We start from the raw sequence: 25,089 nt of genomic DNA, 5'->3' as shown, positions 1-25,089 counted from the left end.
AGAGTCAGCCAGTCTGCACACAACAGAAAAGGATGCAGAACCCACCCTCCTGCCTCTACGATTCCCTGAGATTTTCCTCCCATTTTCCTTTTTTTTTTGCGGTACGCGGGCCTCTCACTGCTGTGGCCTCTCCCGTTGCGGAGCACAGGCTCCGGACGCGCAGGCTCAGCGGCCATGGCTCACGGGCCCAGCCGCTCTGCGGCATGTGGGATCTTCCCGGACTGGGGCACGAACCCGTGTCCCCTGCATCGGCAGGCGGACTCTCAACCACTGCGCCACCAGGGAAGCCCCCTTTTTCCTTTTAAAAACTGTCATGGCTGCGCAGAATCTTCAGAGTTGGTCTCAGCACACGAGTCCACCTTCTCCCTAGGTTGCCAACTTTTAAAGCACCTTTCCTTTGTATTGACACTTGCCTCTCAAATGATTGGCTTTTGAGCAGTTAGCAGCCGGACCTGAGTTCGGTAACACTTGGACCCCTTGAACTCACCTCCTCTTGGAGCAAAATCTCTCTGTTTCAGCATCTTGTCTTAGTTAGTCCTCCAAGATTTCCAGCTTCTTTGGAAACCCTCAGGTCCATCAGATGTCCCATTCTTTCCCTGTCTCCTGCACGGCTGCTGACACGTATGGTAGTTCTTGGTGGTCTGCCCCCTCCCATGCGTGCTTCCCGTGTGTATTCTGAGGTTCGTGGGGCTTTTCTCATCATCGGTTTTATTGTAGATTTTACCATGAGCCTTTGGTTTTCCTATCTCTCTGTATATTTTCGCGAGGAACTTCTGAGAGTTAAAAACAGTGCCATGCCACTTCCCATTCCAGAATTCTGATGGAAATTTTTAAGAGAAAAAGAAGCATTTGTTCCAGCTTCTATAGATAATCTTTTAAAATAGAACTGGGAGAGCAAAATCCTTCAAAAGGTTTGATCTAAAATGTGCTTCTTTCTGGCTTCAAGGGAGAAGATCCCTGGTTTCGCTTGTGTTTTCTATGCCTTCCTTCGTTCTTTTACTCAATCATTCAAAATCTCTCTTTGGAGGCTATCCTTGGATGCTTTCTTTTAGTTGACAAGTGGGTTCTTTGAGTTGTGGGATCCCATTTTGTACGGTGTGCTACTGTGGTTACTGTTGTAACCCTCCTGTTGAATTAACATTTTCCCCAATGACGTGTTTGAGCTTCAGGTGATGTCGGGACTGAGCCCACCGGTACCTTTGATTCTGCGCCGTTCACTTTCTCTGTTCTGGGCTGTCCTCCATGTTCCTCTTTGCAAAGCTGACATGTAGCATCTTCATATTATACTTCACCAAGGAAAGGGTTAGGCTGTGAAATCCAGAAGAGAAATCCCCATACAGAGAGGTCAACAGCCTCCTCTCCTGGCACAGCCGACATTTCAAAGTGCCTGTTGTTGGAAGGCTCGAAGAGCTATAAAATAATCATCAGTGTAATCCAACTCTCAAAAAAAAAAAAAAAAAGGCTTCATTAGCACTGGGATTTTGTCCTCTTTATTTGAAAACGGTGAGGTGAGTTGTCAAACCGCGACTCAGTCTTTAATTTAATATATTTCAAGGAGCAAAGAATAGGCTTCGTACGTTGGGCTGATTGTACTTCTGACCTGCGTATTTCTGAACCTCGGGATTTAGATCTCAATCTTGAAAGCCCTCCAGACTTCAGCCAGGCCGTCTGCCCTCCGTTAAAATACAATGTCGAGCTTCTAAAATAATGGTGTAGCGGTGGCCATTGTTTTCTCCATAAAGCGTTTTCCCCGTGAAGAGCATCCTTTGAAGGGAGGAGCCATGAGGCTGGCAGGGGGCAAAGGTGAGCAGCGCACTGCAGCAGTTTACATTCCTGGCAGAGGGTGGGTAGCTAGGCAGGGTGGTGGTTATTGATGTTTGGCACTTTGACCTGCTTCCGCGTGACACATCCCTGCCTCTTGGGGCAAAGCGGACACAGGACTTATCATTTGCTCTTGTAAGGGGGAGTCAGCAGGATTCGGGCCATGTGGTCACCAGTCACCCCTGGGGTGGAACTGGGGTGCCCAGCGCCTGGGCAGGGGGCAGCTGGTGCAGGAATCCCTCCCCCTTCCCTATCCAGCGCGGGAAGCCCTCTTAAGATAATTTGCCTGGAGATTTGCAAGCACCACGGGCCTTTTTCACAACCTCATGCCAGAAGAGAAAGGAGAAAATTAATAGCATCTCCTGAAGCTGGAATGTTAAAGGGACAGAGTGAGGCAACACCCCGCTGTGACTATTTCTTTCTTTGTGTTAAAAAAAAAATTGCCTCTCCTGACTTTGAAAGTAGCTACTGCTTTTTTTGAAGGGAAAAAAAAAAAAAAATGAAAGCCCTACCAACCATTTCTTTTCGACAATGGAGAGCACTTTTCCCCCTGGTACTCAACTCATTTGGAAAACGGTTCTACCAGCCTTCCCGAACACGTGCCCTGCACGGACTATTTCTGTTACAGAAAATCTAAGCAGACTGGCAGCCGAGGGGACGCGGGAGGAGAGCCATCAACTTGTTTATTCCAGAAAGGAAGTCTTCATCCCGCGCACGTCCCAAGCTCACAATTGCGTGGGCTTTGCTCTTTATCACGACCCCGACCTCCGCAGGAAGCCCCCTTCTGAAGTACCACCTGAGACCTGCCTTCGTGCGGTGAGCCTTGCCGTTAGATCACTTCAAAAGACAGAAAGCAGAACCTAGGATGGGCCACAGGGGCTCATCCAGCGCCTTCCACAAGTAGGCAAAGGCTAGAAGCGTTGGTTGAAGGAATTCTCGCTTCATTTTCTCCTGCCCACGTAATCCACCATTTCTCTAGTTGCCTTGGGTTTGTCTACATTGGCTACAAAGGCTGCGTGTGAAAAGGAAAAGGTGCTTCGTTCCACGTATTCCCTGACTGCCCCTCGCCTGTCTTTATCAGAACGAGGACCGTATTTTGTTATTCTTTAGGGATTACGAAATATCCAGAGATCTCTCTTTTTGTATTCTAGCAGTTCAGATAGCCGTGCGATAGAGGGCGCTCGCTGCTCAGCTTTGAACGGAGATGCTGGACGTTGGCGACTGCGTGGCCCCCAGGTTGGGGATGCGCAACCCCAGGGGGCGCCCCTCCTGCAGAACGGGGTGCCTCCTCCTGGGAGGGAAACGCCTTTCCCTCTCTCTGCATGCAGGTCAGACCGTCCACCCTTCAAGCTTGCGAGCCCTCTCTCGTCATGCTGGCAGTCGGCTGTTTGACCAGATCTCTAAGGGCAGTGACCAGGGACACCTTTAGCAAGTGGTTACGTCGCTGCCCCAGAGCAGGTCCGCCGTCCAGCCGTTTCCCAGGCTCTTCCCTGTGACTTTCATCCCAGTTCCCCTGCCATTTTGTGCAACCCACTACGCGGGGCTTTTGATCTCCAGAGGAGTGGGAATCCGAGAGGCGGGTGGGACTCATTTCCATGAGCGGTAGGGTCATTATCCACATGAACAAAGCACGAGGAAGAGAGACCGGCCTCTGCTCGCTGGCTGCTCGTCACCAGCCCCGGAAGAGGAGAGGAGCTGCCACCGCGGACAAGGCCGTCGGGTCCACCCGCGCTGAGACCGTCAGGTCCAGAGTGATTGTGGAGGTGGAAGGCACACCGTACACACACACTCTCTCACACACATGCCTATGCACACTTACGTGCACACACTCTCACACACATGCATGCGTGCACACGCTCTCACACACACACGCATGCGTGCACATGCTCACACATACTCATATACACACGTGCATGCACACACTCATACACACATGCCTATGCACACGCTCTCACACACATGCATATACACACGTGTGCATACACTCTCAGACACATATAGCTGCGTGCATGCAACACTCTCAGACACATGCATATACACACATGTGTGCATACACTCTCAGACACACATATGCATGTGTGCCACACTCTCAGACACATGCATGTTCACACATGCACACACGTGTGCACACACTCAGACACATACACACACACTTTACTCATACACACACGCACACACCCGCACACATTCACTCCCACACACTGTGTGCACACGTGCACACACTCACTTGCTCATACAAACACTCTCACTCATGCACAGACACTCTGGCCCTCGCCCTCACCCAGTGTGACACCCCAGGTCTCTATCTAAGGGTCCCTGCTCACATCTCGTGCTCTTCTGGGGGTGCAGCCCCTCGGACAGAGATTTCAAAGGATGGAGGGATGTGACATCATTTGCCTTCGAGCACGACCTGATGTGGGGACTTACATAACCCATCCTCTGGTCGAAGTGCTGGCAAATTAATACAGGGTCTAGCCGGGGGCTGGAGGTGGACCCCATGACTTCCAGAGAGGGCTTCAAGCTGTCCTCTTACACAAGTTTATACATTTTTTGAAATAAAAGTGGAATCAGAGCCGACTTTTCTGAAGAGCTGCCTGACCAATTATTAAAGAAGGGAAAGTTTTCCAACTAACCCACAATGTCCTCACCAGTCAACCTTTTGGATTTTCTGATTTCAAGATGGAAGATAAAGGAAGATTTTGTCCTTTTTCTTTCTCATATTACAATTATTAAAAAACACCATTTAGAGCTGATGCGACAGGGCCCGTGGGGCGCTCTCGGGGGAGGGTGACCACCAGCAGCCTCGGTTGTCTCTGAATAGCTGGCCGCTCCCCAGAATCTCTCCTGTGTTTTCTTTTTAATTTCTCCTCGTTGAAAGGCGTGAGAGATCCTCGTGCTCAGATGGTGTCACTGGCACCCCCAGCTGAGCCTGAGTAATTATTCCCACTCGGTGGGGCTTTGATACAGTTCTGAGGGCCGCCTTTGGCTCAGTCACTCAGCCTTTGTTCCGCCAAAGTTATTTTCCTCCTTAGGAAATGAAAAAAGATGGAAGATGACACAACACCATCAAGGGAGTGGAGAAACACCTACAAGTTATTAACCTTTAAAAAACCGTTAATCCTCTAGCCGAAGGAGAGAGACATCAGGATGATGAGGGCTGAACTGCAGGCTTTGCAGTACGTTCTAAGGAGCAAAGGAAAACTGGGTGTAAATACGTGGGATAGTTCACATACTCCAGCTTCTAGGGAGCGGTCGGTTATCTGAGATGGGCAGAGGATGGGTGGCTTAATTTGGGCGGCTTCTGGCTTCTCTGCTGGCTGTGAACACTCTGCATTTCCCCCTGTACTGTATGAACTTAGGTTCACAGAGAGGACTCATGAGTTAGAGACAGAAATGGGTTTCCTGCTGGTGAGACGCGTACTTGGGCCTTGAAGGATGCTCGTCTGAGCGGATGTTATGGGCTGAACATTCATTTGTCCCAACCCCCAGGAGCCCAGAATGCAGCGTATTTGGAGAGAGGTTCTCTAAAGAGGTGATTAAGTTAAAAGGAGGTTGTTAGGCTGGACCCTAATCCAATGTCCTTGGTGTCCCTATGAGAGGGGGAGGCAGGAGGGGTGGGTGATCACAGAGGAATCACCATGGGAGGACACAGCAAGAAGGCTGCCACGCAAGCGCAGGGGAGAGGCCTCAGAGGAAACAGCCCTGCCCACACCTCGACCTTGGACTTCCTAGAACTGTGAGACAATAAATGTCTGTGAGGACTTCCCTGGTGGTGCAGTGGTTAAGAATCCACCTGCCGATGCAGGGGACACGGGTTCGAGCCCTGGTCTGGGAAGATCCCACACGCCATGGAGCAACTGTGCACCACAACTACTGAGCCTGCTGCGCTCTAGAGCCCGTGAGCCACAACTACTGAAGCCGAGCGCCTAGAGCCCGTGCTCCACAACAAGAGAAGCCACCGCAATGAGAAGCCCGCGCACCGCAACGAAGAGGAGCCCCTGCTCGCCACAACTAGAGAAAGCCTGCGCGCAGCAACGAAGACCCAACGCAGCCAAAAATAAAAAATAAATGTCTGTGATATTTTGTGATACAGCAGGTGACTAGAAGAATTGAATTTTAAATTCACATGTATTTCCACTTTAAATAATACAAAGCATCTTCCATCCCCCCAGTCCTCATCGGAACTTTACAACCTGGGCTGTAAGATAATGGCCTGTAAACTCTAGATGATAAATCAAAGTGGCTCCTAAAATTCCAGCCAAAGAAACCTGGGGGCACATGGGTTTGGGGGCCAACGGACAATAGCTTGAAGTTTCTGTCCTCAGCATCCTCCTTGCTCTATTTCCGAACTTGTCGAATGTGAGCAGGGAGTATGAAGACAGTTACACGGCTCAGTCACTCATATGTTGGGAGCAAGTTGGGGTTGACAATATGCAAGATCAACTCACTTCCCTGGGTCCCCCCATCTGTCTTGATTTGGAAAATATTTTCAATGTAATTTCTATTTGTGCTCTTGCTGTGTGAAGACCCACTTGTCCTCTCCCTCTGATTTCTGATTCTGCCACAGGCGCTGCTAGAATTAGAGCACTGATAAGACAAAAAAGCGAAAAAAACTGGGCCAGGAATTAAATTAATGCTTTTAGACAAATATCCTTTCCATCTCCAATTCTAATGCTAATTACATTTGTGGATCAAAGACCCTTCGTTAAAGATTTGCTTTTGAAAAACGGAGAGAAATTTTACTTTCTCGTTTGGTATTTTTATGGGACTTGATGGGTTGCTGGGGGGTGACTGTGAGTGAGACGAGAATCTGGGGACGGAGGCTCACCCAGTGAGGACCTGCGAGAGGATGGAAGTTCCCAAAACATCCTTTTGGTTCAGACTCTGAAGCTCCAGGATTCTTCCTTCACTTCTTTGGATTGAGACTGCACTGGATTGAGCAGTCTGTTTGTACCCCATCCTGGTTGCTGAGTTATCTAGATGCTCTATGAGAGGACAAACGGTATAGGGAGAAAATCAAAAAGCACCAATCCGGGCTTCCCTGGTGGCGCAGTGGTTGAGAGTCCGCCTGTCGATGCAGGGGACACGGGTTTGAGCCCCGGTCCGGGAAGATTCCACATGCCGCGGAGCGGCTGGGCCCGTGAGCCATGGCCGCTGGGCCTGTGCGTCCGGAGCCTGTGCTCCGCAACGGGAGAGGCCACAGCAGTGAGAGGCCCGCGTACCGCAAAAAAAAAAAAAAAAAAAAACAGAAAAGAAAGGACCAATCCATGAAAAACCATGGGGAATCCTTAAATGCATGTTACAAAGTGTGAGAAGCCAATCTGAAAAGACTACTATGTACTGTATGATTCCAACTATACGACATGCTGGGAAAGGCAGAGCTACGGAGACAGTAAAAACGTCTGTGGTTGCCGGGGGTTAGAGGGGAGGAATGAATAGGCAGAGAGGAGTGGGTTCTTAGGGCAGTGAAACTACTCTGTGTGATATTATAATGGTGGATACCTGTCATTACACAGTTTTTCGAAGCCCACAGAGCAACCAACACCAAGTGTGAGCTCTGATGTAAACTACGGCTCTGGGCCATGATGATGTATCACTGTAGGTTCATCAGTGGTAACAAACACCACTCCAGTGGGGATGTGGATAATGGGAGGCTGTGCATGGGTGGGGCAGGGAGGATACGGGAAATCTGTGGCTCCTCCCTTCAATTTCGCTGTGAACCTAAAACTGCTCTTAAAAAAAAAAAAAAAAGCCTATTTAAAAAGGAAAAAGAAAGACTGATAAAATTTTTTAAACCTAAGCAAATTTTGGGTCTGAGACCTACATTTTAGAGCCCAAGTTATCTTTGGAGAAGAGGAGGAAATCGAGCAAATGAAGAGGTGATGGGTCGGATGGGCAGAGTGGGAGACACCGGGGGGGGGGGGAGGGATGGGTTTGCCAGCAGGAGGGAGCAGAACAGAAAGGGGATGGTGGTGGTGGTGAAAAATGCCATCGGGTGGATATAAATCTCAAAAAGCCCAGTTGTGAAATAAAGATGTAATAGCATTAAGAGCTAGGAAGACGGTGAACCTGTAAACCGAGAGCCTGCAGTCAGAAGAAGAGCTGCCCTGGCACAAACAGGAAACGCACACACTTAAAAACACCATCCCCCCGCCCCCCATGCGTGACTGCCAGCCCGCTTTTGTGCAATTACACTTGTGGGCGTGCCTGCGTGTGCAGGGTACCAGTGGGGACGAAGGAAACCTGTGCTTTTGAGGGCTTGGGGTTTCTTCGATCCTTTCTTCCCCTCGTCCCTTCCCCTCGCTTCAATACCAGCCAAAATACTACTTCCGATTTATGTTTTCATTTATTCTTTTCATTCATTCATTGAATATTCAAAGAGCTCACCTCCTAGAGGATTACAGAGACATTAAACAAGTAAACAAACACCTAAATGAAGTCGTTCCCGGTAGAGATAACCAACTGCTATGATAAAAGTAAAGCAGAGTGAGGAGGGGGTGGGGGCATCCAGGAGGGCTTCACAGAGGAGGTGACTTTTGAACTGAGACCTGGATGACAACAGTCAGGTTGCTACTCGAAGACTAGGGGGCGAGAGTGTTCTAGACAGAGGGAGGAGCAGGGGCCAGTGTTCCAGAAACATGCCCAAAGCCCCCAGTGTGTGAGGGCAGCGCACAGGAGAGGTGGTCCCAGGTAGGGTGACTTGCCAGGTTCGGGTACCAAAGGTCCCGTGTTCCAGGCAAACCAGGGTGAATGGTCACCCTCGCTGCACATGCCAGCTCAGGTAGGAACCCCCTGGTGGAGGTTGCATTTTATTTTAAACAGGCACCATTTATGATACAGCCCTGTGGTTCCCACCTTGGAAGGAGTCCTTCCCAGAGAGGGTTCAGCCAGCTGAATGCTTGGAGTCTGGAAGGGACGTCCAATATATGCAGACTCTGCCCACAGAATTCTCTCCCCGTGTCCCTCCCGGCAGCCACGGGCCCACTGGGCCAGCCCCAGACTGCACCTCTCTTCAGATGCTCTATTTACCGGCTGTGGGATGTTCTACTCAGTATATCCTCCCTGGACTCCATCAAGAGCCTCACTGCCTGCCCATCACTGCAAGTGTGCAGGAAGCAGAGCCAGCCTTCAAACTCGGGACACCTGCTTTGATTCTGACAAAGCAGGACCCCTCCCACATATTCCAGTCCTGAAGGAGGGTTAAATTTAATTAGCAGGCTCTAAACAAAACGTTGGACTTTTCTCCTATCCGTGTTGAATGTTTACAGAGGTCTGCATGTTTACAGCATGACATCACGTACTGCAGAGTTTTATCAACTATTTTCAGGCAACTGGACTTTTACGGGGCCTTTTACCTTCCTGTCAACCAAGCTGTGCTGCCCGGGCCATCTCAGCCCTTTCATCCCTTCTCCCAACTACGCTTGTCAACAAACCCAAGTTCGTGTGCCCGACACACAGCGAGGCCTAACAAACCGAAACGTCAGAGTTTGGAGCAGAGAAAGGTTCATTGCAGGGCCCTGCAAGGAGACCGGTGGCTCACGCCTAAAAAAATCTCAAATTCCTCGAAGGGTTTCAGCAAAACACTTTTCAAGGCCAGGTGAGGGCAGGGCTGTGGCTGGTTGCTGCTAACTTCTTGGTGTCGGGAATCCTTTGTTCTCTCAGCTGTGCACGTAGGTCAGGTCATGATGTTCCTGTAAACCTCCAATAAAACAAGTATTCTTCTCTGTTCTGCAACTTTTTATCTCTATATGAATCAACTCTTAAAGGTCAGAGCCCTGAGAATGGGCTCTCCTGTATATTTCGGGCTAAAGGCAACATTCTTTTACACAAGGGGCGGAGCCAGCACGACTCAGCACAGGCAACAGAGCGGATCTAATATGGAGTCAGAGCTGTTCTTCCCTGTTACACACTCACACGTGCTGTGTTTCTCCAACACGTCTCGTTCTGCCACCACCAAAAAATCCCCCACAAAAACCCAAAGCCAGGAACGTGCTTTCTCCTCTACCATGACCAGTCTTTCCTGGAGAATTTGCTAGAATTCAGGGATTTCCGCAAAAGAGCTAAGTGGACAAATGGGGAGCCGTGCTTCAGCTCGCATATGTTAAACATATTTCTCCTGTTAGGCACAATGTATTTAGCTGTGAGAATAGAAACTACGCCTCCACTTTCCTCGCTTCCTGAGAACTTTATCTGAAGCGTTTCTAAGTGGATCTAGAAACTACGATATGGACACAAACGCCATCCGCACAATCTGGGACTTTTGAGCCACAAAGCAAAATGATGTCCTCTGATGAAAATTTAGTTTTTTTTTTTTCTGATTGACACAAGATGAAGAGGGTCCCTTTTGCTCTTTCATCTGGGAGCTTGGTGTTTTGGACGTCAGCAAATACCTCAGACCACTTTTCGTCTTCACAGACCCTTGTGTTCTTATTCCCAATTTTGGTAAAGGAAAAAAATATATGTAATGTGGTAAGGGTGGTTATATAAATAGGAGAAAAGGAATGATTTGGAGCTAGGCATAGCCTAGTCTAATGTAACGCTCTTTATGAGACCATGAAGTCCCTGTGATTATTTCCAGTTTGCAAATGTGGAAACTGAGCTCGTAAGTGATGGGAATGGAATGATAATTCAGCCCTGTTTACTTGCAAAGCCCATGTTCTTTCTTCCTCCGCTGCTCTCCTGCTGGTGGTTTTGGCTTGGTGGTGTGCCCACGGCTGCTACCAAATTTACTCCTATCCCAGTATTGGAAAGGAATACGGGAGAAACGAAAAGCAAAACTAGGCAGCTCATGCAGGAAAAGTAATCATGCCTGGCTCCTCTTCCAATTTCAGGAGCTCTGTTGAGACTACGGGGGTTTTACTTAATATTCTCTCCCTTAACGGATTACAAGTTGACACATGAAACCACAGGGAAGTCTTTGAATCATCTGAATACCATCCCCCCACCCCCGGCCTTAATATATTCTGAAGTTAAAAGAATGCTCTTAAGAGGTTTTTGTCCCCAGGGTTCCATCCTTGGCTCAAGGGGCCTCATTCCAGAGCTTCACCCAGCCTGTTCCCTGGAGTTGCGGATTCATTTATGGAGGTGTCTGCTAGAGCTCTCCACCTGGATATCCTTCAGGCACTACAGCACAACAAGTCTGAATCTGAACCCCTCTTCCTCTTGTAGTTCCATCTTGGGGGCTGGTACCTCTGTGTCTCCAAGCACCTGGGCTGCAGACCCTGGAGTCTCACCCCCTCCCTCTTCTCAGCCTTCTCCCATTCAAATCCCCAAACCCTGCCTCCCAGACCCGGCGCATCGTCCTTTCCTCACGCTCACATGAAAATGCAGGAGTCATGAGTGACCGTGGCGTATATTTATTTATGTGCCTATTTTCCCAAGCATTCTGTGAGCAGCATGGAGGCAGGGGACATCCTTGATTTCATCATTCAGTAGCATCACCTAAGATCTCCATAAATATTTGTTGGATTAATATTGTTGAGTGAATGCTGTGTAGATGCAAAATGCTATATAAGCAGGAGATGCAACAAGGGTGCGTGAGGAGAAGTGGGCAGAGAGATGTAGGTATAGCTTATCTTGTCCATAAGCACTGCCATGAATTAACTGTGCTGGCGTCCGGTCCCTTAGGACTCTGAGGGAGAATCTGTCCCTTGCCTTTGTCACAGCTCCAGGTGATTGCTGGCAATCTTTGGCATTCCTTGGCTTGTAGATACGTCATTCCAAACTCTGCCTTCCTGTCTCGTGACCTTCCTCATGTGTGTGTCTGTGTCCAAATGTCTCCTCTTCATAAGGAGGACAGACATATTGGATTAAGGCTCACCCATGTGACCTCATCTGGCAGGACTTCAACACATGAATTTGGGGGAAGGAGGGACACACTTCAACACAAGCCAAGATGGAAAAGTTGAGGAGTCTTAAGGAAGAAAAACTCTGGAGGCAGAAGACCTTTCAAAGGGACAGTGGTCATCCCCTTATCCGCTATCTCCCAGTCCCCAACCAATGACCCAATGACGATGAGTGACGTATTGGTGGAATTCGTCAGGGAGCCAGCGCTATGAGTCTTCAACACATGGAGCCCTCAGGCTCCACACATACAGCAAATCTTAAGTTTGTTGGTGATGTTTGTTCATGAAAAAACAACTCTAAGAAGGTTGGCCATGAATAACCAAAGAGCAGTTGAAGGGAATCTTCTCTTTGTAGAGTTATTCTGCCAAACAGAGGAAGAAGAAAGAACAGATTATTAACATTCCGCAACCCCTGTTGAAATAATGGACCCGGCATCGCACACGGTGTCTCGTGACATCATTCAAGGAAGGACAGCTGGACTTTGATCTCCTGCTGGAACAACATGCCCTGGGTCGTTTTCTTGCCAAAATTCAAATCAGAACTGATCAAGCCTGTCGATCTGACTCCCAGTTTACAGAAAACGCAAAAGACAGAGAAAATTATTAAACGGGTACCACGAAGACGTAATTGGTAAAAGCCAAACTAGGAAGCACTGTGGGATGAAAGAAACTAGTTTATCTTTTTTTTTTAGCATCTTTATTGGAGTATAATTGCTTTACAATGGTGTGTTAGTTTCTGCTTCATAACAAAGTGAATCAGTTATACATATACATATGTTCCCATATCTCTTCCCTCTTGCGTCTCCCTCCCTCCCACCCTCCCTATCCCACCCCTCTAGGTGGTCACAAAGCACCAGGCTGATCTCCCTGTGCTATGCGGCTGCTTCCCACTAGCTATCTATTTTACGTTTAGTAGTGTATATATGTCCATGCCACTCTCTCACTTTGTCACAGCTTACCCTTCCTCCTCCCCATATCTTCAAGTCCATTCTTTAGTAGGTTTGTGTCTTTGTTCCCGTCTTACCCCTAGGTTCTTCATGACCTTTTTTTTTTTTTCTTAGATTCCATATATATGTGTTAGCATACGGTATTTGTTTTTCTCTTTCTGACTTACTTCACTCTGTATGACAGACCCTAGGTCCATCCACCTCACTACAAATAACTCAACTGGGCATATACCCTGAGAAAACCATAATTCAAAAAGAGTCATGTACGAAAATGTTCATTGTAGCTCTATTTACAATAGCCCGGAGATGGAAGCAACCTAAGTGTCCATCAGCAGATGAATGGATAAAGAAGATGTGGCACATATATACAATGGAATATTACTCAGCCATAAAAAGGAACAAAATAGTTTTTCCATAAATATTAAAGGAAAAAAAAAAGATGGAGGGAGGCTGTAGGGATTAAAAGACACTTTAGAGATACTGGAACCAGCAACCATGTGAGGAGATATTTCAGCTGCTAATTCAAACCAAAACACATAATATTAAAAAATAAAATCATAGAGATGTGGTTGGATGACGCATGATGTAGGGGAGGCAGGTGGAGATTTGAACACTGAGTGGATTTTTGATGATATCAAGGACTTATTGTTATCTTAAGACAGTGGTATCATAGTTATGTCAAAGAAAGGATCCTTATCTTTTAGAGATATGCTCTGAAATATTTATGAATAAAAGAATAAAGGTTGGGGAAAGTGGATGGAGGTGTACATAGAGTCAGATTGGCCCTGAGTGATCACACTGGTCTCACCTGGAGAATACAGAATGCTCTATTTCAGGTCAGATGCTTTCTACCTTAATTCCGTCTGCTACCATAATTCCCCTTTGTCACGTAACCTAACATATCCACAGGTTCTGTGGTTAAGACATGGACATCTTTAGGAGGGGGCCATAATTTCATTATCCTGCCCACAACCTGTATATACAAAACGAGTGATACTAGCATGCCAATAAAATGGAAACTGAATTACAGAGGAATTTAAAACATCTATGCTATACTAGCTGTTTTCTCTTTCCAGTAGAATTCATTAAACCGAGTTACCGCCTGCAGATTGTAGATTTGAGAGCTACTTCCACAGAAGAGGTGAGTAATTAAAGCCGTCGTGGGAAAAATACTCTTTGTAAAGACAGACAAGGAATCAGAAATGCCTGTCCAATGCCTCCCTTGCCCACTCCTGCTTTTAAACTGATAGAATGTTAGCTATAAAGGTACCCTTAATGGTCGGTCTTCTAAACCAGACCGTAGCATTCACAGATGAGGGAGCTGTGTCCTCAGATGTCATCATTTGTTCCGACTCTCGATCCAGGAACAGCTGGGAATGAACATCTCCCTGGTCTCCATCATCAATTCCGGACCATTTCTCCTCTCCTCGCGTGTGAAATTTCATACTCCTTTGATGTGTAATATTCTCTCCTGAGCAGTAAGTGTGCCTGGAGCTCTGCCAAGGGATGCTGGGCTAGAGCCTGTATCTGGGCAAGGATGGTCCAGGAATCAAGGGAAGGTCAGAAGCACCGATCCTATGAGTGTTCGGAGAGCAAGGATTGGAGTGGACACAGAGGGGTGGCAGCAGAGAGCCAGCCAGCCCCAGTGCCCTGGAGCATCTTGAGCTCACCAAGGTGATGGGATGGAGAGAATGGAGCATTTTAATTGGATGTTCAGGCTGAGCCAGTGACTAGAGGGGATCTGTGACATCACCAAGCCCGAGGCCCCCTAGCATCTGGCCTGCACCATCTGGTCGTACTACTTCTTCCTCTCACATCTCTGTCATCTACCAACCTCCTGTTCCATCCCTCCCTCTCACTGATGACTTGGAGAACCGACTCAGTCTTCCTCTCTGCACTGGGTTGGATAATGTCCCCCCCCCCCGCCCAATTCACGTCCAGCCAGAACCTTAGAATGCAGTCTTATTTGGAAATAATGTTTTGCAGATATAATTTGTGATGATGAGTTAGTGCATGAGGGCGGGACCTAAATTCAGTGTGACAGGTGTCCTTATGAGAAGAGGACAGAGGCACCACGACACAGAGAGGATAGCAGCATGTAAAGATGGAGACAGAGATTAGAGTGATACACCTACAGGCCAAGGATTTCCGGCCACCACCAAAAGCCAGGAGAAAGGCGCGGAACAGACCCTTTCTGTGAGCCTTCAGAGGAAGCAGGGCACTGCTGAAGCCTTGATTTGGGACTTCTGGGCTCCAGAACTGTGAGAGAATAAATTTCTCTTGTTCTAAGCCACCCAGCATGGGGTACTTTGTTACAGCAGCTGCAGGAAACTAATACACTAATACCCTCTCCATCCTGTATCCTACCACAATCCCAGGAGACTTAACCTTCCAGGAAGACAACCCTTCCAACAGTCACAGCTAGAGATTTTTGACTCCCCTTTAAGTCCGCTTTGCTTCAGTCACCCACACCAAGGGACACACCCTCATCTTAGCAGCACCTGGAATAATCTCACTCCAGAAACTTGTTGAGTCTGACCGCGTCCTTCTACCCTGCACTTGTCACAATGTTATTCCAAGTACAAGTTCTCTTCAACCTTATAGTGACATATGGGAATGATGACTCCCAATTTTCTTCAGCTTTGTATCCACTCCCTTTGTCATGTGAATGTTCAGTGCCTCTCATGAGATAGGCAGAGTCGATTTCTCTGCCTCTTGAGTCTAGGCTGGCCCCGGGACTTGCTTTGGACCGTAGAATATGGTACAAGTGATAGTGTGTTACTCCCAAGCCTCAGGAGACCTTGTGCGTCTCCACTGGGTCTCCCTGGTGGTCCTGACCGTGAGGGCACAAGCCTGAGCTATGCTGCCGGACAGTGAAAAACACGTGGAACAAAGGCCAGCCCACATCAGCCAACACCCAACCCACCCACGTGAGCCAGGCTGGCAGAATCCCCCAGAGTCACTTGGCCACGGACCACCCCAGATGTGTGAGCCACAGACGCTCGCTGGTCACCGGGATTTGCGAAGGTCTGTGGCTGCGCGTTACTGCACTTAGCCGGATCACAACTTCAAGACCTGCTTCATTACATCCATTTCTTCTGAGTTCTGTTTTTCCCCTTCCTAGTCTGGACCCCGTCATCAGGCATTGGATCCAACCATATGCCATTGGTTCCAACCATATGCCATTGGTTCCAACCATATGCCATTGGTTCCATAATGTGTACTTTTTGTATTTTAACATCTCTGATCTCAGGATATCTTACAGTTGATTGTGTCCAGCTGCAACAGTGATGTATTTGCTCTTCCTGATCTGTCCTAGAGAAGCAAGTACTTACAAAGCTTTAACACTTGCAGGATGGCTATCAGTGGTTTGGGGAAAAAGCAGAGACCATCGTCGAGAACTCTTTCCAGAAAGGCAGCCTCACCCACTGCCCCCAATCACACGTGGTTACCAGGTGTGTGGGAAAACCTGGAAATTGATGATTTGGTCTCAAAACGTTTCGGTGGAGCTGAACTCTGAATGTGACGAGGTGCGCAAACACCCTCGCCAACTTTGTTTGTGTTTTCCTTTTCTGCATATGCACATGGAGAGAGATGATATGAATCTCTACATGTAAATAAGTCCGAAAGAGTGCCTTTAATATGCATGTATTATGCACATTCTACGTGATAACACAGTATTCAGACCACAATTTAAGTGTTGGCATCATTTCTTTCTTAAAGGAACCTAAAATAGTGACAGGTCTTACCACTGATGCCGTCGTAGATGGGATGACACACAGATTCTCAGGAGCATCCCTGAGTCCTTGCATGGCTCTTGCCTGCCAGACCTGCCCAGCAACACTCCAAGCTGGGATGGATGGAATGGCACCTCTGACCTCACCCAGCCCACGGCTGCTCTTGTGATTTCCAGGGGCTGTGGCCCTCCACGCACACACCACATGACTCCAGGCTGCTCTGCTTTATCCCCGTGGCTTCGTCTGTACGGAATGAACTCTCTTAAGTGCCTGCCCTGAGCCTCAGACCCGTCACTCCTTCAGTCTCCCCCATGGCAACATAAGGCAATCCCAGCCTTCTGTTGGCTCACCCTCCCCAAACCCTGGAATCATTCTCCACATCTCTCATTCTCTCAAATCCCACATCTAATTGGCCAGCCAATCCCGCCAGGAATATCTGCTCATAGAACCTCAACAATTCCCACCTCCCTCAAAGCAGACCAAAGAATTTTCAGTGGTCACTACAGCTCAGTATGGTGGATCCCCCATCCCGTCCATAACTTCCTCTTCCACCCCTCTTCCCACGTTCATTCTGCATTCTTGCCTGTTTTTGTTGGATAGGCAGTCCCTGCCTCAGGACCTTTGCACTATCTGGTCTGCTATCTGCAGCACTCCTCTCCCTGACATCCCTACGATTCACCTCATCACCTCCTCTAGGGTTTGACTCCAATCCCACCTGCTCAGTGACAACTTTCCTTGCAACCTTATTTAAAAAGGGGACACCCCAGCCTTGTTTTTCCTGTTTTTTCCTTGTCATTTTAGCACTCATCAGTAACAAATTCTGTAGTTTACATACCATCTGGTCATCGATGCCACCCGTCCACAAATGTAAGCTTCATGATAGCAGGTTTTGTTCACTCATTTATCCCCAGGGTCTACAACTGCACATGGCACATAATAGAGGCTCAATAACCTTTTGAGTGAGTGTTTGTGGAATGAATTTCCTCTTAGCATTACTTACTTCTTTCAGTCCTTTGCCTTTTCCCACAAGAATCGGCTCCTCCAAGCAGCCTTCCCTGACCCCAGCCCAGCCCACACTCACCCCAACCTGGAATTCCTCTTTTTTTTTTTTTTTGCGGTACGCGGGCCTCTCACTGCTGTGGCCTCTCCCGTTGCGCAGCACAGGCTCCAGACGCGCAGGCTCAGCGGCCATGGCTCACGGGCCCAGCCGCTCCGCGGCATGTGGGATCTTCCCGGACCGGGGCACGACCCCGCGACCCCTGCATCGGCAGGCGGACTCTCGACCACTGCGCCACCAGGGAAGCCCTGGAATTCCTCTTTGATGTTTCCATAATACCTCACTCATATTCCTACCATTCATACACCTTGTTCTTTTGTAATGATCTGTTTATATGACGTAACATAAGTAAGCCACCGCCAGCGGAGACTGCCACATGGCAGCCCTTGTAAGAAGCAGTTATCAGCATCCTTACTAGTACGCATCTTCCTCTCCACTCCCCGAGTGGGAAGCTCTTGGACACCAGCGCTCAGCAGAGAGCTCTGGACATAGCAGGGACCACATACACATACAGAGAGAATGGAAAGATTATCCGATGCTCCTTCCAACTCAGATAAGGAACTGAGTCACATGCACCTCGGAGTATTTCTTGCCCTCTTTAAATCTGTACTCCACAGACAGCACACACTAAGTATCTGAATCAAATGAAGTGCCAGGGAGTTTTCAGTATTCATAGCTAGGGCTGCCCTTTTCCCCCAAATCTGTTTAATACCATTGCACTGAGAGCCTCGTAGACACACTCCCCAACACGTGAGCCGGTCAAAAGTCATCCATCCTCTTCATGGCTTTGAAAATCCCTTCAGGATTATGAATGAACACTTCAAGGGTGTATTATAAATTCAGACGTGTCTGTCAGGCTTTCAAGTGTCTCCGCGGGAACCTCTTACTCAGGCAAACCTGAGGTAAAAGGCTTCCCCACCTTTCCAAAGGCGCCCCTCCCCCAGCATTTTCCAAGCCTAAAGTTAAAGAAAAAGGGAAACCACCTGCTTGCGCGTCTAAAAAGCCCCTTCGTTTTGCATGAGGCAGATTTTTTTATTGCTCCAGTGTCACAGAATCGAACACAATCACCTGCTCAACTTACGTGGACATCCATCCCAAGGTACGTTGTTCTCACCGCTTTGCCCCAAACACAGCAAGCAACATAAGCCCGAATCTTTTTCATGCAGAAGACAAGCACGGAAGCCAGTTAGCTGAGCAAGTTAAGGAGAGAAATGAGGGTGGAAATAAAAAATCAGAGAGCAAAGGGAAGAAGGGGTGAGTGCAAAGGGATTTTTGTTATGGATCCTGCACCCCGTGCACTAGAGAAACTTTCCTTGTCGATGGCATACGTGGCAGTGACCCAGATGAGCGGGGATTCAGCCTGGAGTTACTAAGAAGGGCAGAGCACCGGACCGTTTCTCCCCTCCACCCCCAGATCTCTGACTCTGCCCTGGGTCCAGCCTTTCATCACTTCCCCTCACACGAGACTGTTTCAGTTTCTTTGAGTGCCTCCTGGGATGATCTAGCTTATCTCCTTGTGGACTTGTATTTTCCACGTGTATTTTCTGCAGCCCTATTAGATTAAAATCCCCATGATAAAAAGGACAACCTTTTCTGTCTTGTTCACAGTGGCATCTTCCGTGCCTAGAACGGTGCCTGTCCCGTGCACTCAGGAAACTGAGTCTTGAACGATGGCAAACCAGCCCCTTGGCCAGCATGGGATGTGGTATTCCTGTATCATGGTCCCAGTGCACCTCTGTCCCCCGCAGGGCCCACAGCCCCACATGCCTGCACTCATCCTGGGTTGTAATTTCCCACTGGGTCCACTCGAAGGCCACGTCTCTTTCCAAACTGAAGGTGTCTTTCTCCCCTGAGGTTTATCCGACAAGGCCTAGATGTTCAGGTTTCAGATTGTAGAAGAGGTAACAGAAAGCGTTTCAAGTGTTGGGACCATGTCCCCAGTTTATATTAAAAAAAAAATTATAAAGGCATTTATACCCAGTAAGGGGGTTCAAACATGAGTGACTTGGATGGGGTCTCTGGGGTAAGAAACGCTTCTGTTGAACAGAATATTTGCAAAGGACACATTTAGAGAGACGAGATGAGTGCAGACCAACCTTGAAGTGGTCGGAAGTGACCTTTCCCTCTGGCCACTGGTTATAGGAGCTCTGGGCAAAATTTTAACCACCTGCTTGGTCCTGAGTACCCAGCCACTTGCTGCTGGGTCTCATTCCCTGTGGGAGGGAAGGGCCCCTTCACAGGGACTCTTTTAGCTGAGAAGTCACTCTGGTCTTCTACTGCCCTCAGAGACGGTCTCCTTCAACACACAAGTCACACACACACATACATATACACACATACACACACAGATACATATACACACATACACGGATACACGCATGTAAATATACACACATACACACACATATATGCACACATATACACATGCACACATATACACGCATACGCACACATATGCACACATATACATACACAGGCATGCACGCATATACACACACACATATACAGACTCACATACACACACACACACAGAATTGTATTCATCTTCAGTATTTACGTATTAGGATGTAAATACCCTGCCTGGACAGGGCCTGATTTGGGGGCAAGCGGAAGCCTGGAACATCATTGAGTGGGGCTCAGTCTGAGGTCTGCGAGGGTGGGGTAGCCCCCAGAGTGATGCCGCCTTCAGTTTGGCAGCCCAAGCCCCTCGCAGCCTCCCCTGAGTCAGACCCCAGTGTCTGGACGTCGACTTTCTTTTGAGAACTCAGAAGGTTTGACCACATGGGGCCAGAATCCTCACGTGGACCCGGAGGCTGGCTCTGAGGTGGACCTGGCCCTGGAAATGGAGCGGGGACCCCTCCACCCGCTGTGACCTCATACCTGATAGTTCCTCTTTGTCATCACCTGCCTGGCTCCTGGAGGCTCTTGTAATTCTGCCCCTTCTCAGGATAAAACTGCATAGCATTTTGTTTGTTTCTTTATTTGGTCATCTTGAAAATACTTATTTAATAGTTGCAAATTTTATATAATATAATTTTATTTACTTTTTGTAGATTATATACATGTTACACATGTATATATGTATGTATATATAGAGAGAGAGTTTTTATGTTTTTTCACTTTTTTTTAAGTATAGTTGATTTACAGTGATGTGTTAGTTTCAGGTGTACAGCAAAGTGACTCAGTTATTCATATCTATTCTTTTTCAGCTTCTTTTCTCCTATAGGTTATCACAGAATATTGAGCCGAGTTCCCTGTGCTCTACAGTAAGTCCTTGTTTTTTTTATCTCTTTTATATATACTAGTGTGTATATGTTAATCCCAAACTCCTAATTTATCCCTCCCCCCTTTTCCCCTTTGGTAACCATAAGTTTGTTTTCTATGTCTGTGAGTCTATTTCCATTTTGTATATAAGTTCATTTGTATCTTTTTTTTTTTTAGATTCTACATATAAACAGTATATGATATTTATCTTTCTCTGTCTGACTTACTTCACTTAGTATGTAACCTCTAGGTCCATCCATGTTGCTGCAAACGGCATTATTTCATTCTTGTCCATCTGTCAATGGACATTCATGTTGCTCCCATGTCTTGGCTATTGTGAATAGAGCTGCAGTAAACATAGGGGTGCATGTATCTTTTTGAATTAGAGTTTTCTCTGAATACATGCCCAGGAGTGGGATTGCTGGATCCTATGGTAGCTCTATTTTTTGTTTTGTGAGGAACCTCCATACTGTTCTCCACAGTGGCTGCACCAGTTTACATTCCCACCAACAGTGTAGGAGGGCTCCTTTTCAGAGAGAGTTTTTAAAGCCACATGTACCACTTTATCTGCACATACTTATGTATTTCTAACAGATAAGAATTTTTTTGAAATATACCACAGTACCACTGTCATATTCAAAAAAATGATCAGTAATTCATTAATATAATACCCAGACTGTGCTCAATTTCCTCAATTATTGCTGAAGGTTTTTTTGTTGTTGTTAAAGACTGTTGGTTTTCCCACCATTTATAAATTTGTATTTTTGTATCATTAATATGAAACCAAAAACAAAAACAGAAGAAAATACAGAGGAAAAGACCAAAAGCCCCTCTTTACACAGCTTATGCCCACACAGATTCACTGTCCCTCCCTGTGCCATAAAGTTACCATTATTAAGATTTCTGTGTGTGCCGCCATTTCCTCAGCCCAACATTCGCGCGAGGAAATGAACACACGCGTCTATTTTTGTACTAGTACGATCGTGATGTGCTTGCTTGTCGGCTCCGTGCTTTTTTCCACTAAATATACGTCTTGGAGACTTTTCTGTGAGCTTCTGTAAACCTTAGCTGTTCTTTTAATGGCTCCATACTCATCCGAAATATGAAATACGTTCGTTAACCACGTGTGAACATCTGGCTTCCTTTTTATTTTATTTTATTTGCAATTACAAAAATAATGCAATGAACCTCTTTGTCCTTACACCTATGTGCCCTTATGCAAGTACTTTTGGAGAACGGTTTTCTAGGAATTACTGCTGAGACCATGCTCGGTGTTCTCTGACATGATTATGAAGGGGTTGGAGTGTGGTTCTGAGTTAAAATTTCCAATGGGATAACTAAAGGCGTGGGTGACACAGCAGCGTGACAGTCCTTCAGATGGAGTGCGAATCAACCCAATGCATCATCTTACTATGTTAGCTCCTTTGACAAGATAATGTTTACAGTAATTTCTACACTCCAGTGCTGGCATGAAATAACGTTTTATTTATAATTTCTAATAAATGTCACATCAAATATCAAATTTATGATATTTAATAAAGTACTCATTTATCAAGAGCAATAGTTTTCCAATTAATGATTATTATTTTATGGCAGCGTGAGGCAGGGAGGCATCTTTTGCTGTACTATAAAGTAGCCCTTTGATTGGAAGAGTTTGGGAAGTATCTAACAGGGCGCGTCTGGAGACCTAATTAACCACCTTAAAGCTGGTGAAATAACGAATTAGGAGTGGTCCTTTGTTATCATCACAAACTATAATCAGAACAGGGGAAATATACATTTGGAAGAGCTTATCAACAATATGGTCTCAAGAAATGAGCACCTGACCGAGATAAGTTATAGACTCCTGCCCTTGGAGTATTTCCTGGAAGCAGCTGTATCTCGAGGAGGGACAAGTTTTTGTTCAAAGACGGCGGCATGGGCTATGTAACATCTTAATGCTCCTTTGGTTTTCGGAGGCTCTGTACTTTATCCGACTTCCTAAACAATGGAGTTTCTAAGAGATTGTTAGTTTTTGTGCTGCATGCCTAAGTTTCATGCTCTAAATCCTCTGAGGTGGCCTCTGTTTCTAGAAAAGAGTGTGGAACTATTTCCTGAGCACTATTTCTTTCTTCTCATGCTTTTCTCTCCTCTTCCCTCCTTCTCAGCACTTTAACTCATTGCCCAAAATTATTCTGCATCTTCCTTCCTAAAACTAGCCTTTCAGTGAAGGTGTTGAGCTGAGGTCATAGATGTGAGACGGGGAAACGTGATTCAGACGTAAATGGAGATATACGTCTGCAGGAGCCAGCAGGGTTAGCAAGACTGTGAAGCACCCAGTGTCCCTACGTCCCGTTCCTTACTTTTGGAAGGCTGTCTAATAACCTGAAAGTCTAATAGGAGCCAGGCAGTCAGGGGAAGAGGGGAAGCCGGTGAGGTGCTGATGGGAAATCCTTTCCAATGATGTCTTCTGGCTGTGCATGCACCTGGGAGGGGACCGAGGGAAGTGGGTCAGGATGAACGCACTGCTGCCTCCTGCAGACTCCTTGTGACAAAAATAGCTCTAAGGAGCCGCTTTCATTGTGTGCAGCTGCCTGTCCATTCAGACACTCTGAGGCGGCTCCTGGCAATGAAATACTGGTTAGGCCACACGACAAATCAGAACGTGAGCTGACCGAGATCACGCTCGGTGTTCTCCGACGTGATTATGCAGGGGTTGGGTTATTGTCTTGTTCTGTTTTTGCTTTGCCCTGTTTGGAGATGGCATATTGTGTTGGTTCACAAGGAGGCGACCACACGAGAATGGAGATTTTAGGCACGGCAGGTCAAAGGTCTCAGAGACCAAATATGGAAACCAAAAAAAGTCCAACCAAACCAGACCAAATGGGGAAAATCTTCTAAAAGAGCCTTGTTCCACCAGAAGCCACCTTTCTTGATCAAGAAAGTCACCTCAAGAGGAATGTTGCTAAGCACAGCTTTGTGTCCCCCCAACACTCAGTGTTGAAATCTAATCCCCAGTGAGATGGTATTAGGAGGAGGGTCCTTCAGGAGATGATCAGGTCATGCGGGTGGAGCCCCCATGAATGGGATTAGTGCCCTAAAAGAAGAGCCAGCTTGCTTTCTCTGTCAAGTGAGGACACAGTGAGGCGTGGCTGTCACCCAGAACCTGACGGTACCGGCACCCTGATCTTGGGCTCCCAGACTCTAGAACTGTGAGAAATAAATATTTCTAGTTTAACCTACACAGCCCATGGTAATTAGTTGTAGCAGCCTGAACCCACTAAGGCACTCAGTAAATGAGTTGCCTCTCTCAGAAACAAATGTCCATATTGATTAAACCTTGCCTACCACTGGGATGGGTTCCTGGGACCCAGGGCAAAAGGCCAAAGGCAGAATGACTAAAATTGCAAAGCCCTCAGGATGTGGCAGAGGCTCCCAAGAATCCGTTCTTCCCCGATTCCCTATTTCTTTGTAGAAATAGATCCTCCTGGGTTTGAAGTGAACACTTAGGGAGAGTCTGCACATGGGGTGGCGTGTGCAGCTCTGGAGCCATCCGGTATTGAGGAAGGGCTCTAACTGCTCATCCTTTATGCCTCTTCCCCTTCCGGCGGGCTGAGCGCCCATGGGGTGCTGGTGAAACAGCTGCTACCGGGCAGATGTGGGTGAGGCTCTAGGGATTGGAAGAGCCATGAGACGGAAGGAACCTGGGTCACTGGATAAGCTCGTGGAGCAGACAGACCTGCCCACCCTGGGCCACCCACCTCTGTGACTCTACAAGTGGCAGAAATAAATTAAATGTTCATCAGTCAGTATACTTCTGCCTCTTATTGCAGCTTTGCCTGCATCCTAACTAAAATATAGAAAAAACTAAGAACGGCCCTGGATAATTCTGCTTTACTCCCAGGAAAGTATAATCAGCAGGCACTTGTTGGTTGGATGCATATGATCTGGGGCCTCTGGCCGCGTCTTGCTTTATTTCTGAAACCACACAATGTGTTCATGACACACACATGGCAGGGAAGGGTTGACATGACATTTTTTGTAAAAAAATGGTTTTTGTAACACAAAATGTTATTTTTGTTAGCATGCAATGGTTTTATTATTGTTATTTTTAAATGAATAAATAATTATTTTAACAACTGTCAGTTTTAATTTCCAACAAGGTATACAATATAGCCTACCTGCACAAAAGCCCTCTGGGGTCCTCAGTAATTATTAAGTGTATAAACAGGTCTTGAGACCCAAAGTTTGAGAAGTGTTACTGTCAGTCAAGAGTCTCCAGAAACACCTTGGATTTGCTTTTCTCTGTTCACTATATCACAGCCCACGTATACACATACACAACCCACACACGCGCACACACACACATGATCCGTCGTGTCTGACTTTCTCCTTTAGAGCAGGTGGAGATTTCTCTGCCCACAGCTTCCCCGTGAAAT

The sequence above is a fragment of the Aethalodelphis obliquidens genome, unplaced genomic scaffold (assembly GCF_003676395.1).
Source record: "Aethalodelphis obliquidens isolate GAN/ISIS:26980383/991018 unplaced genomic scaffold, ASM367639v1 scaffold28, whole genome shotgun sequence".
In the NCBI taxonomy this organism is placed as follows: domain Eukaryota; kingdom Metazoa; phylum Chordata; class Mammalia; order Artiodactyla; family Delphinidae; genus Aethalodelphis; species Aethalodelphis obliquidens.
The sequence above is the reverse complement of the archived record's forward strand: the minus strand, read 5'-3'. Positions refer to the sequence as shown.